Below are 12,410 nucleotides of genomic sequence, written 5' to 3'. Positions count from 1 at the left end.
TCCCTTGCTCTAGAACATGTAGGGAATGGCTGGCCTCAAAACATTAAATGGCGACTTCTCTGTCTCTGAGCCACCTCAGGCCTGGTCCATTGGTGGCAACATTCTGAGGAGCTGAGAGGTGAGCCTGCTGGAGGAATAGCAGAGGAAGCCCTCGGATGTACCTCATCTGCCATAGGACTGGGACTGATTCCTAGTTTCCACAGGCCAATTTCATATCAGGATCCATGGATGGTTCTCAGCCACTATGCTTTTACTTCCCATTATGTGCCCCAAGAAGGCCAGTAGCTTCCCTTCATCCTTGAGGTCGACTCATAAGCCTATGGATTGGGCTCAGACCAGGTGCTGACACTGAAAACATAAATGCATGTTAGTGTATAAGGCTCCTTAGTCAATCGGATTTAAACCTAGCTGTATGCAGAATCTGAAATCAGATGCACACTTGCAGTAAGGTACATTGAATTCAATGCGACTTCTGACTAAATATGAATCTCTGGTTTGCAAGATGTTAATACAGGTACTAGCTAATACATCAGCTAGTACCTGGATCACATAGAAAACTAAATCTGGAGCCAGTGATGGTGTAGTGGTTAGAGAAGCCTTGCCCAACCTGTTGCCCTCATGATGTTTGAACAGCAACTCCCATAATTCCCAGCCAGCATGGCCAAGGCTGCGTTAAAGTGTCAGGCTAGAACCAGGGCATCCCTGCCCAGCAGCAAAGCTTCCTGGGTGATCTTGGGCTAGTCACTCACTCCCAGGGGAGGGCCTATAGCTTAATGGTAGAGAAGATGTTTTCCTTACAGGAAGCCTCAGGTTAAATCCCTGGCAGCGGGGAAATTATTTTAATGTTGCCATCGTTTTAGTCTTCAAGGGGATAGGGATGGCCAAATTTCATTTTCTCCCACATTTGAAGTTTTCAAATCTCAACTTCTTTCCATCCCGAATATGAAGAAATTTGAAAATTTTGGTAAATTCTATAAAAATGGATAGAACTAAAATTCTGACCCATATGAACTGGCCAAATTCAATAGGTACACCTATTCCCAGCATGGAGAAAACCATGTTGTACTTGCCTGCTGTATAGCTGTTAAAGATGAGGAGTCTGTTAAAAAAGAGATGGCTACCCTAATTCAACTAACCCTAATTCAGCTAACATGGTTGAATACACAGGGATTCAAACCTAGACTTTTAAGAGCTAAGCACTCAACACCCTGGGCCTGGATGAACACATCTCTAAATTTTACTTTCTCCCACATTCAAACATTTTTAATCTCAAGTTCTTTCTCCCCCACTTATGAACAAATGTGCAAATTTTGGCAAGTTCATATACATGAAAAAATCTGAAAAGAGATTCTCATCCATCCCTAGCTGTTAATACACTGGACCTGAAACTTGAATGCTGCAAATGAGGAGAATTCAATGCTTTCTTCAGTTGCCTTCCCCAAGGCTTGGATTCTTCTCCTCCTCAACAACCTGCTGATCTACTTCAAAACCTTCTGGAGCCAAAAAATGTGCAAAGTTTAGAGTCGGATTTGTGACCTACAACAATACAGAATGGCAGCACTATGCAAAAGTAGTGAGAATTACAGTGTGGGATAATGGAGTGGAAGAATGGAAAAATGATCCAGCAGAATCATTCCTTCACTGCAGGTATGTTTTGTATTCCAAAAAGACTTAACATGCAATTATATGCATGTCTACTCAAAAGTGATTCCCACTGAGTTCAGTGGGGCTTACTCACAGGTAAGTGGGTATAGGATTGCAGTTTTGATGTTCGCAAATCAAACATCAGACCAAATCTTGGACTGATGCGGGGGAACGGATATTTGTGAAAAGACTGATGCTGTGCTCTTGCTCCAGGGTTCAGGCCTTCAGGGGCTGTCCTGAGATGTGTGTGAGTAATTCAAGGACTGCAGAATTCCCTGGAGCCCTACAAAAATAATGATCAGCATTCAGGTGGTTTTGCCAGCCCCTGATTGAGCTGTGATTAGTGTTCAAGACTTGGATAAAAAATATGCAAGATGTGGAGGTGCAGTTCAGCAAGGTGATGACTCTCAGAAAACAGATGGACCTTTTCTACTTGCTCACCAAAAAAGCTTGTAAACTACTGAGCGGATTCCAAATCAAGCCAAGCAGAGTATAGCCAGCACCATTGCAAGCTATTTGTATTACAGTAACAAAATAAATATGACATATAGAGGTTTAAATTGAAACAATATGGATGTCACCTTTTAAAAAACAAACAAATGCAGATATAAAATCTGTGTAAGTATGTGCATATCTTTCTCTGTGTGAAACTATTTGATATCGACTTCCCCATTTTTTAAACTAGATCTTTCATTGGTTAATATTAGCTGAACAGCTGATTGTCAAAGGTTTACGACCGACAACAGGTGCTAGATCAACACAGCGTCTGGAATCTGGCATGGCCCATTTCTGCCACTTTGGCATGGGCTCTCACTATTCTATCAAGAAGGGCCTTTGCAACTTTGCTGTGGTGTCCTGCCCCGTACATTTCCGTCTCGACTGCCGAAGGGACACACACCATTCCTGGTGCTTGCTAAAAGGCATTCAGCAGGGGAAAGGGAGTAATAACTCTTCTAAGGACTGGAGACCAGCAACATTTCTTGATGGGGCTAATGCTGTCTTCTTTAAAAAGTAAGGAAACTGTCGTTAATTGAGAACTGGGGCCGATGTTATATGGAGCTAGTTTCTGAAAGAGGAGTTGAACGAAAAATGTCAATGTGTTGTTGGTACAATTATTTCAGTATGGATTCTTGTTTAGTAGCATACTGAATTCAGTTTATTCTTTGAAAAACCGCATTGTCTTTAATGGCTTTGTGTTCATTGTCTACTATGCTGTCTATTAAGGCACATTAAATTCTCATTTTAGAATGCAACTTCTATCCCAATGTTGACTATGTGGTGATCAGACATTTAATAATCACTGGGGAAAATATACATTAAAAAAAAAAATCAAACTAGCTGATTGAACTACAGGGAAGAGGAGCTGTTCTGTTCCTCTTTTGGATTTAAGGCATACCTTTCCAGGGGTAATTGGCTTGAAATCTCTCAGTCCATTTAAAATCTCAGTGCTATGAGAAACACTCTGTAAAGTTCCTTGTAGTGCAGGTAAACATTGTGTTGTGGAGGGAGGGCTGGGTGAGAATTCTGTTGAGTTTGAGTTTTGATAAGAACTCACCCAAATTTGCAAACTTCTTCATAACATGGGATGGAAAAAACTTGAGTTTTTAAAAAATTGAACGTGGAAGAAAGGGAAACTGATGGATTCATCCATCACTAGTGAGGGCGCGCCATTTTGTTAGGATAAGAAATGAAGGGAAAGAGTGAAATCAGAAGGTGCCATAAGTTCATACTACCAATAGGCGCAGTTTAGACAGGTACGTTCAGTGCGTGAACTGAGATGTAGGTCCTAACTAGAGGATGATGAGATTCATTTTGCTGTAGTACACGTGCATAGGTAGTTCAGCTATTAAATCTGTGGTTGGTTTTCGAGAGTTGCTTCGCATTTGAGTGTATATCACTTGATCTCTCATCTCAACCAATGATTAGCAGTTGAAACTGTGATCAGTCTCCAGCAGTGATGGGCAGATGTCTAATTTGAGGGAGCACCTCTCCGTATTTGAAGGAGCCTGAGGACTGAGATCTGTTGGAGGAGCCCTCCTCTGGCATCCCACTGGTGCGAGACATACAAAACGGCAGGATGTGGGACGGGAGAGGGCTTTTTCTGCTGTGGCACCCCAGTTGTGGAATGAACTCCCCTTGGAGGCCTGATTGGCACAGACATTGGTTTCATTTCAGTGCCAAGTTAAAACATGGCTTTTTATCAAAGCCTTTGAAGGCTAAATGGATTCTGCGTTTGCACACTGTTTTAACTGTTTTATTATTTTAGATTTTAAATTGGTATCAGCTGGCTTAATGATTTAATATGTTTTAGCTATTTACATTATTTATTGTTTTACACTGTTTAAATTAATTTTATCTGTATGACACCCTGAGATCTTAATGATATAGGGCGGGGTACAAATGTTATAAATAATAAATAAAATAATTTGGTATGAGCCTGTTTCAGTCAGATTCTTTTTCATGACATATGCTGGACCTCCTAAATCACGGATGCCGAACCTCAGGCCCTGGGGCCAAGTTTGGCCCTCTGGGGTTCCCCAAAAGGCCACGCCCCCTTCCCTGGCCCCACCCTTTCCCCTAGCCACTGATCGTTTGGTGGTTTCCGAGCCTTTGTGCAGTTTTTTCCCCATTCCAAAAGTTGGGATGCCTCTACAAATGCTTAATAAATAGAAGAGCTTTAAGCTAATATATGCTAGTGTTTTGGCCCCACCCCTCTTGCCTTCAGTCCCGTCCATCACTGAAACTGAAGCTGTGTGCAAAGGGCCTCTTGACATTCTCCACCTTACTTGTGGTCAGAGAAATTTGGGAGACAATTTCACCAAATTTTTCCAGGGGAGGAGAAATCCTCCACAGTTTCTCCCAGGTAGGGCTCCCCATTGTCACCACTTGTAGCACAGCTTCTTTCTTTTTTAGTAAGGGGTTTGGGGGTTTTCATGCTGCAACAACATCAGCTGTCTTGGCAGGCTGACCCCTGTTTGCATCCACCACAATGCAGGTAGGGGCAGTGTTGTGTCCAGCTCCAGGGATGAGATGGAGTTTGTGCTCTGCCAAAATCTGTCCTCCAGTTTCCTGAAAGATTTCCCTCCTCCCCATGAAAGAAGGTTTCATTATTCTGCCTCATTTAGGATGTTTTATAATGTATTTTTGTGGTGTTTTTCAGCTTACCTAATCACAGCTTGCCTCCCAGACTGACTGTACATCCTGATCTAAAAAAGCCTCAAGGGAGGAATTACCTCATGGTGCCTTAAACTGGGCTTTCATTGAAGTGTAGGAAGCTGTCTGAGGAGGCTATGGGCTGCTAGAGAGATGATTACACAATGGAAAACAGGACTCTTGTGCTCACTCCTCAGCCACCTCCTCAGCCACCTCCTAAGTAAGGTAAGCCCAAGGAACCCAAACCCAGCCCATGAGAATGTCTCCGAAATTTCTTCACCATTGAATTTCTTTTCTGAAGCAATTTCTGAATGAGAATGGTCAAAATAATGCAGGAGAAATTTTCGGCACCGCACTAACTGAAGCTCTGAAGAAGTTCTCCAAAATGGAATTCAGCCCTCAGGCTGAAAGTGCTTCAACACCCCTCTCTTAAATGAATCTGGCCTAAGCCCAGCCCCATTAGAAATCAAAAAGGCCTCTAGGCCCCTTGAATTCCCAGTGCTGACATCGCACCCCCAGTCATGGCACTGGGAGCAAGTCCTCTCTCAAATGTATTGAAGCGAGGGGTGGGGAGGGGAGGGCTCCTGGGATCCTTGACAATAGGAAGGCCTCAGGATTTGGGCCCCTGATGCTGCTTCTGCACGTCTTGAGTCTCCGTCGAAAAGTATTGTGCTGGAGTTGATACCTTATACAAATACGCTGCCTGTGATGGTACCTCACTGCTAAGCCAACTCATTCAAGCACGCAACGCCAGCCAGCACTGGTCAGGTAGTCATGAGCATCCTTGTGTGATGCAGCCATGAGAACAATCGAAGGGCTTCCTGAGGGGGGCACCCCTGCCTCAGGCAGCGGGGTGAGGAAGGTGGAAGGCTTGACCAGGAAGGAAAATTGTGGCTGGGGTGGGGGCAGATATATTCTTTGCATTTTTGTTTAGAACATTTTTATAGCACCCACCCTTCATCTAAAAAGATCCCAGGGCAGGTGACAACATTTTAAAAAAGACAAATACACAAAGAATAATAAAATAGCCAGCACATGGAAAACATCAGCAGGTTAAAAGGACTACATCAATCTTCCCCAACTGGGTGCCTGTCAGATGTCTTGGACTACAATGCCCATCATTACCAGCCAGCATGGCTTTGGGCAAGCCTCCTCGGGAAGGGCATTCCATAGCCAGAGTGCCACACTTTCTCTCAGACAGCATCGTAACCATAGTATATGAATAAGAGAGGTGTTTTTATAACAACAAAAACAAATGCTAGACATCATTGCAGGAGATCTGAAAATATCCAAGGAAACAGCAAGAGGGGAAGGCACTTATGTGTCCCAAAACAGAAGAGACATATTCTCAGGTACCTGAAAATTTTTTGTTATGCTCAGCTCAATGCATTTCAGAAAGGATTCCTGTACTTTAGGGGCTGCTTATCTTTCTCCAACTGTGTTGCAACTTGTCTTTGAACATTTTAAGACAGAATGAGCCTTGGAATGATTCTTTGTGACATGTTTGGAGAAAGATAAGCGGCCCCAGAGGAAGGAAAGTCCTTTCCAAAATGCATTGGGCATAATAAAGTTTTTTCAGGCCCTGAGAAATGAATATTTCCTCTTCTGCTTTGGGACTGAAAAGATCCAAAACAACTAGGTAGGGGTGCATTTCTTTGCTCCAGGTAGCAATGGGACTGAGTGAGACAGGGCTTGAGCAGCTACAGCAGGGCTTGAAAAGCTTAATCAATTCAAAAAGAAAACTTGTAAACCTGCAGCACAATCCCAATGCAGGTAAAGACATGCTCAATGGGCTTTACATTGGAGTAAAGTGGAGACAGGATTGCAGCCTGAATCCAAAGCCACACTGTGAAATGGAATATAGAGCAACCCGCAGGCTGCATGCAGCCCTTGAGTGGCCTGCTACAGGAGCCCTGGCCCCCGAATTCCCCCCCTACTGCCACCCCCACTACTCATGGTGTGCAAGGAGGCCCATCTCCACAGACCCTGTTCTGGGCAGACCCAGGCTCCTGACTAGGGATGGAGCAGACACCTGACTGGGTCCGGGGGTCCATCGGGGTCCCCCCCGCCCATGCCCCTGGACCATGCCTGCCAAACCTCTGGCCTCGCTCGCTCGCTCCCACTCACACCCTCCCAGATGTTCCCCACACTCACCTGGACCCATCCATAAGTGCCCTCAATTTTGCCAAGCTTATTTTTATAGAAAAAAGGAGGTCATTAAAATTCTGATATTTAAATATGCACACATTTGGGCTGGGAAAGGCTGATCTATGCAATCCTATAATATTGCATATATCAAGCTTTCCCAGCCGAATGTGCACATATTTAAATATCAGAATTTTAATGACCTCCTTTTTTCTGTAAAAAATAACCTCAGCAACTTGGTGGGCGCTCATGGATGGCTCAGCGAGCTTGTGGGAGCTCAAGCAGGGGCAGCACTTCAGTGAGCCCCTGCCTATGTTATTTATTTTTATTTCATTTCATTTCTATACCGCCCAATAGCCAAAGCTCTAGTGGCTGGGGGTGGGTTCGTCATCCCTACTCCTGTTGTTATTGTTCAGTTGTTCAGTCGTGTCCAACTCTTCGTGACCCCATGGACCATAGCATGCCAGGCCTTCCTGTCCTGCGCTCTCTCCCAGAGTGTGCTCAAGTTCATATTCATTGCATCGGTGATGCTATCTAGTCATCTCATCCTCTGCCGTCCCCTTCTCCTTTTGCCTTCAATCCTTCCCAGCATCAGGGTCTTTTCCAGTGAGTTTTCTCTTTGCAATCCCTGCTCCTGACAGCCTGCCAATTAGCTGCTTGGCAGACCAATTCTGCAGGGAAACAGGACACACACACACTGGTAGGGCAGCTTTCAAAACCTGCCCTCTCTCATTCTTAAATGAAGTTATATCATTTAAAGCACTGAGAGGGTTTTCTCAGTTCTGAAGAGCTGAAGGTTTGGATCAGCTAAGCTTTACAAGAAATTGTAGACCATCTATTTTCCTTTGAGTCTTTGGCTAAATTCTAAATTTAAACTGCAGATTAAGTTAAGTCTGACGGTGGGTCAGATTCCGGGTCTAGCTGTAGCAGCTGAGTCATCTGATTTGGCAATCACATCCTAGGACTGCAAAGTGCCACATGCCCTTTTCAAACTGGGCTCAGTCAACATACCTGGCTGCCACAGTACACAGAAGAAAACACTGTCAAGTAGCCACTGGTGTTTATACAGACTCTACAATGTAGAGATTGGCAGTGATCGCCCCATCATCTGGCATGTGTGAGAGCCACGCTGACAAAAACATGCTAAGATACCATCGGAGCTGATGATTCTTGGGAGAGTTTGACTACGGGGAGAGAAGAGGGGAGTGATCAAGGTAGAATTTAAACCCATGCAATCTACCACCATTCTACTACAGTAGTGTCCCATTCCTGCCAGCAGGGGAGCTGTCCAGCATGGGGCTCAGGAAGAAAGATTTGGTTTCAGCAACGACTTGACTCCAACTGAGCAGCTTTACAGCTGATGTTACTGCCCCACCCCTTTCTGGTTTGTCGTTACAGCCCTGATCCAAAGCATACTTCCTCCTCATGAGCAGGGCTCAGGGTTATTTGATGTGCAGCCCTATCAAAGACTGCACCTCTGCACCTCTATCCGGACATGCTGCTGCCTTTGAGATCCTGGGATGATAATCATGTGTTTGGAGTGGGAGGATGGGACCAGTCAGGACTCTTTGGTTCTTCCAATACTGTGGCCTCCTTGAGTGGGGCATCTTCTGGACTAGTTATCTGAGGAGGTCTATTGGCATCCTCTGACTCCCCTTGACCCCCACAAACACTAGGGCCAGAAATAGGATCTGCCTCCTCTAAGGTCTCATTCAGTTCCAGGGTGGTTCTACCAGCAAGGTGGTGGGACATGACAAGCTGTAGCAACCCCAGGATTACACAAAGCAATTAAAATATTTATTCATTCATTCATTTCATTTATATCCCACCTTTCCTCCAAGTTGCTCCAGGCAGCTTAAATAGATCTCCCTTGCTCCCTTCTATCATTAAAACAAGAGAGCGCAGGACAGGAAGGCCTGGCCTGGCGTGCTATGGTCCATTGGGTCATGAAGAGTCGGACACGACTGAATGACTAAACAAAGGTAGGTTAGGCTGAGACATAGTGACTGGACCACGGTGAACTTCATGGCAGAGTCAGGATTCAAACCAGAGTTATCCTAGTCAGGCATACTAACATACCTCTACATCACACTGGACTGGCTATATAAAGACTGCAGGAGTGTGTAGGCTATCCAGGGTTCTGCACTGGGTGTCAGATGTATAACTTTTTGCCTGCTCAGCAGAAGTCATGGGTGTGTGCTCGCTGCAATGTACTCCTGGCTCTCAGAGAAACAAGTTTGCTCTCTTCTGCTAAGTGGCTGACGTGTGGAAACTGCTACAGGCAGAGAGGTGTGAAACAAAATCTTTAAGGGCATTGTAGAGAGGTCCCATCCTGTAATAACAGCTCTTCAGTTATTGTAAGAGCCTTGGCGCAGGAGGGCATCATACTAGGGAAATGGAAAATGCTGTCTTGGAAGGGATCCACCTCAGAAATGATGCGTCGATATCCTCTTACACTGAAGATGTGCCTGTAGGGCCAGAGTCCAGTAGACTAGTCTTCATAGTGAGAGATCTGAATATTTTGAATGTAAGCGCCTTCCATGCATTCATCATGAGAAGTGTGTCCACTTGATTAAACGGGCAGTGAATAGGGATGGCAGAGAATTCTGCCACGGATCCCAGTGAGGCCAAATGCCAGTGCATTCGGGCCCCCGGAATCCGTGGCGGAGCAAAGCCCCCCTACCCCGCAAAATGCATGTGAAATGGAGCCTTCTTGATGCCATTTGCTGGTGGGTGCTCCCCGAATGGCGGCCGCGTTGGCGGCCGCCATTTGCCTCCCCAGGAATGCCATGATAGGCTACATAAGTATTTATGTAGCCTATCATGGCTAAAGTAGGGATGCCATTTGCATCCCTGCGGAGGCCATGATAGGCTACATAAATACTTACGTAGCCTATCACGTCAAAAGGCAGCCACGCAAATGGTGGCTGTCATAGCCGCCGCCATTTGCATCCCCGCTTTAGCCGTGATAGGCTACATAAATACTTATGTAGCCTATCATGGCTAAAGCGGGGATGCAAATGGCGTAGAGGATGCCATTTGTGTCCTTGCTTTAGCCATGATAGGCTATGTAAATATTTACGTAGCCTATCACGGGCTAGCGTAGGGATGCAAATGTCGTCCCCTACACAGGATGCCATTTGCGTCCATAGCAGCCCGGCAGTGGCTGGAGGCCCCACTGCAGGTTGGCCTGGCCGGTGGCTCCACAGACTGGCCGCGGAGTGGAGGTGGCCGGGCAAGATTCCGGGGGGGAAGAACGGATCGCCTCCCCCCAACTGCAGACCCCAGTGGAGCCAGGTAAGTGGGGTTTCGTACACCCCTACGCAGCACTATGGGCCCCCCTTCTGAGATCACATGGCTTCTCACCCCTGATGAGCCTACAGTGAATGAGAACATCTGCAAGGTTACAGCCTATATCTGGAAATCACTTCCACATGTGCTTCCATAGGAGGTGGAACCCCAGTTGTGCATGTTTCTAGCTCCTGTCGAGGTCTGTGCATGAAGGATTTCTTTCTCCAGATGTCCACATTTAACACATGGACAGTGGGGGTGGGGGTGGGGTGAGGAAGTCATGTTTGGGGACAGGGCCAGCAACATGGCCCCACTGTCCCTTTAATCATGTGGATCCCCTTCAGGTGTGAAAGAGGCTACAGAGAGATGGATTTGTAATGGCTGTGTTGACTGCCTGCCTGGGACAAAGTCTGCAAACGTTGTGCACTGTTTAGATAGGCTGATGATGGTGCAACAGAGGAGCAAAAGCCACATATGTCAGAAATAACATTGTAAGGTCCTGGAAGCTACATTTAGGTTGCTCAGTAAAATGTTGAAGAAGAAGATGACCAACAAGCAGGGCCAGCCCTGCCATGCAGCAGGGTGAAGACAAGAGACCTGCTTCAGGTGGCACCATGCTGGTGGTGGTGGTAGGGGGGTGTAGCTGGAAACAGGAAGTGGTATCTGAATGGTGTATCAAGACAGATGTTGGTCCTAGCAAGAGAGAGCACCACTGGAACAGCAAAATGTCTTAGGCTGACACTGCCACAAAGAGAGCATTATTTTCCAAAAATTAGGGATGGCGGAGAATTCCGCCACGGATTCCAGTGAGTCCAGATTCTTTAGAATCCAGCCCCCCAGAATCTGTGGCGGAATGGCCTCCTGCCCCCCCCCTGTGGAATCCCCCTGGGATGGCACTTACCTGGGGCGGATTCGGTGGCTCCGGCGGCAGCTCCGGCGGCGGCGGCTGGTCTCCTGGCCGGCCACGGCAGGGCTGCTGCCGCCGCCATTGCCATCTTTGCACCGTTATAGGATACATAAGAATTTACATAGCCTATCATGGCTAACGTAAAAAAAAACCCCACAGCATACGCAAATGGCGGCAGCTACGGCGACTGCCATTTGCGTGGCCTATTTTTCGCCGACTTATCATATGTAAATATTTACGTAAGATAAAATGGCGAAAAAAAGGGGAACGCAAATAGTGTAGTGGATGCTATTGCGTTCCTTTATTTTTTGCCGTCCTGGCCTACGTAAATATTTACGTAGGCTAGAATGGCGGAAAATAAAGGAACGCAAATAGCGTCCACTACACTATTTGCGTTCCCCTTTTTTTCCGCCATTTTATCTTACTTAAATATTTACGTAAGATAAGTCAGCGAAAAATAGGCCATGCAAATGGCGGCCGCCGTAGCCGCCGCCATTTGCGTATGCTGCGTTTTGTTGGTTTTTTTACATTAGCCGTGATTGTTGTTCAGTCGTTCAGTCGTGTCCGACTCTTCGTGACCCCATGGACCATAGCATGCCAGGCCTTCCTGTCCTGCGCTCTCTCCTGGAGAGTGCTCAAGTTCATATTCATTGCATCAGTGATACTATCTAGCCATCTCATCCTCTGCCGTCCCCTTCTCCTTTTGCCTTCAGTCTTTCCCAGCATCAGGGTCTTTTCCAGAGAGTTTTCTCTTCGCAGGTGGCCAAAATATTTGAGCTTCAGCTTCAGTATCTGTCCTTCCAATGAGCACTCAGGGTTGATTTCCTTTAGGATTGACTGATTTGACCTCCTTGCAGTCCAGGGGACTCGTAAGAGTCTTCTCCAGCACCACAGTTCGAAAGCATCAATTCTTACGTAGCCTATCATGGCTGTCTAGCTGGACTACGGTGGCCGCCATTTGCATCCACACCAGGCTGTCCGCAGCCGGAAATCTAGGTGCGGACAGTCCTGGCCGGCTGCTCCGCAGCCTGGCCGCGGAGGAGAGCCAGCCGTCAAGGATTCTGGGGGGGGAGGACAGAGCAAAGGTAAGTGAGTTTCGTACATCCCTACCAAAAATGCTCCTTGTTCCGTGCACAGGGCCAACGAGGATGGTATTGCTCTGAGGTCTCAAAGTCTGCCAGTAATTTGTATGGAAGTGCAGAGTGATGTCCATTGGGGGCAATAAATAAATAAATATCCTAACCAGCATATACATGGATGGGGTTTGAGC

The sequence above is a fragment of the Heloderma suspectum genome, chromosome 5, assembly GCF_057233095.1.
Source record: "Heloderma suspectum isolate Gila_16-S chromosome 5, 16-S_ref, whole genome shotgun sequence".
Classification (NCBI taxonomy): domain Eukaryota; kingdom Metazoa; phylum Chordata; class Lepidosauria; order Squamata; family Helodermatidae; genus Heloderma; species Heloderma suspectum.
The sequence above is the reverse complement of the archived record's forward strand: the minus strand, read 5'-3'. Positions refer to the sequence as shown.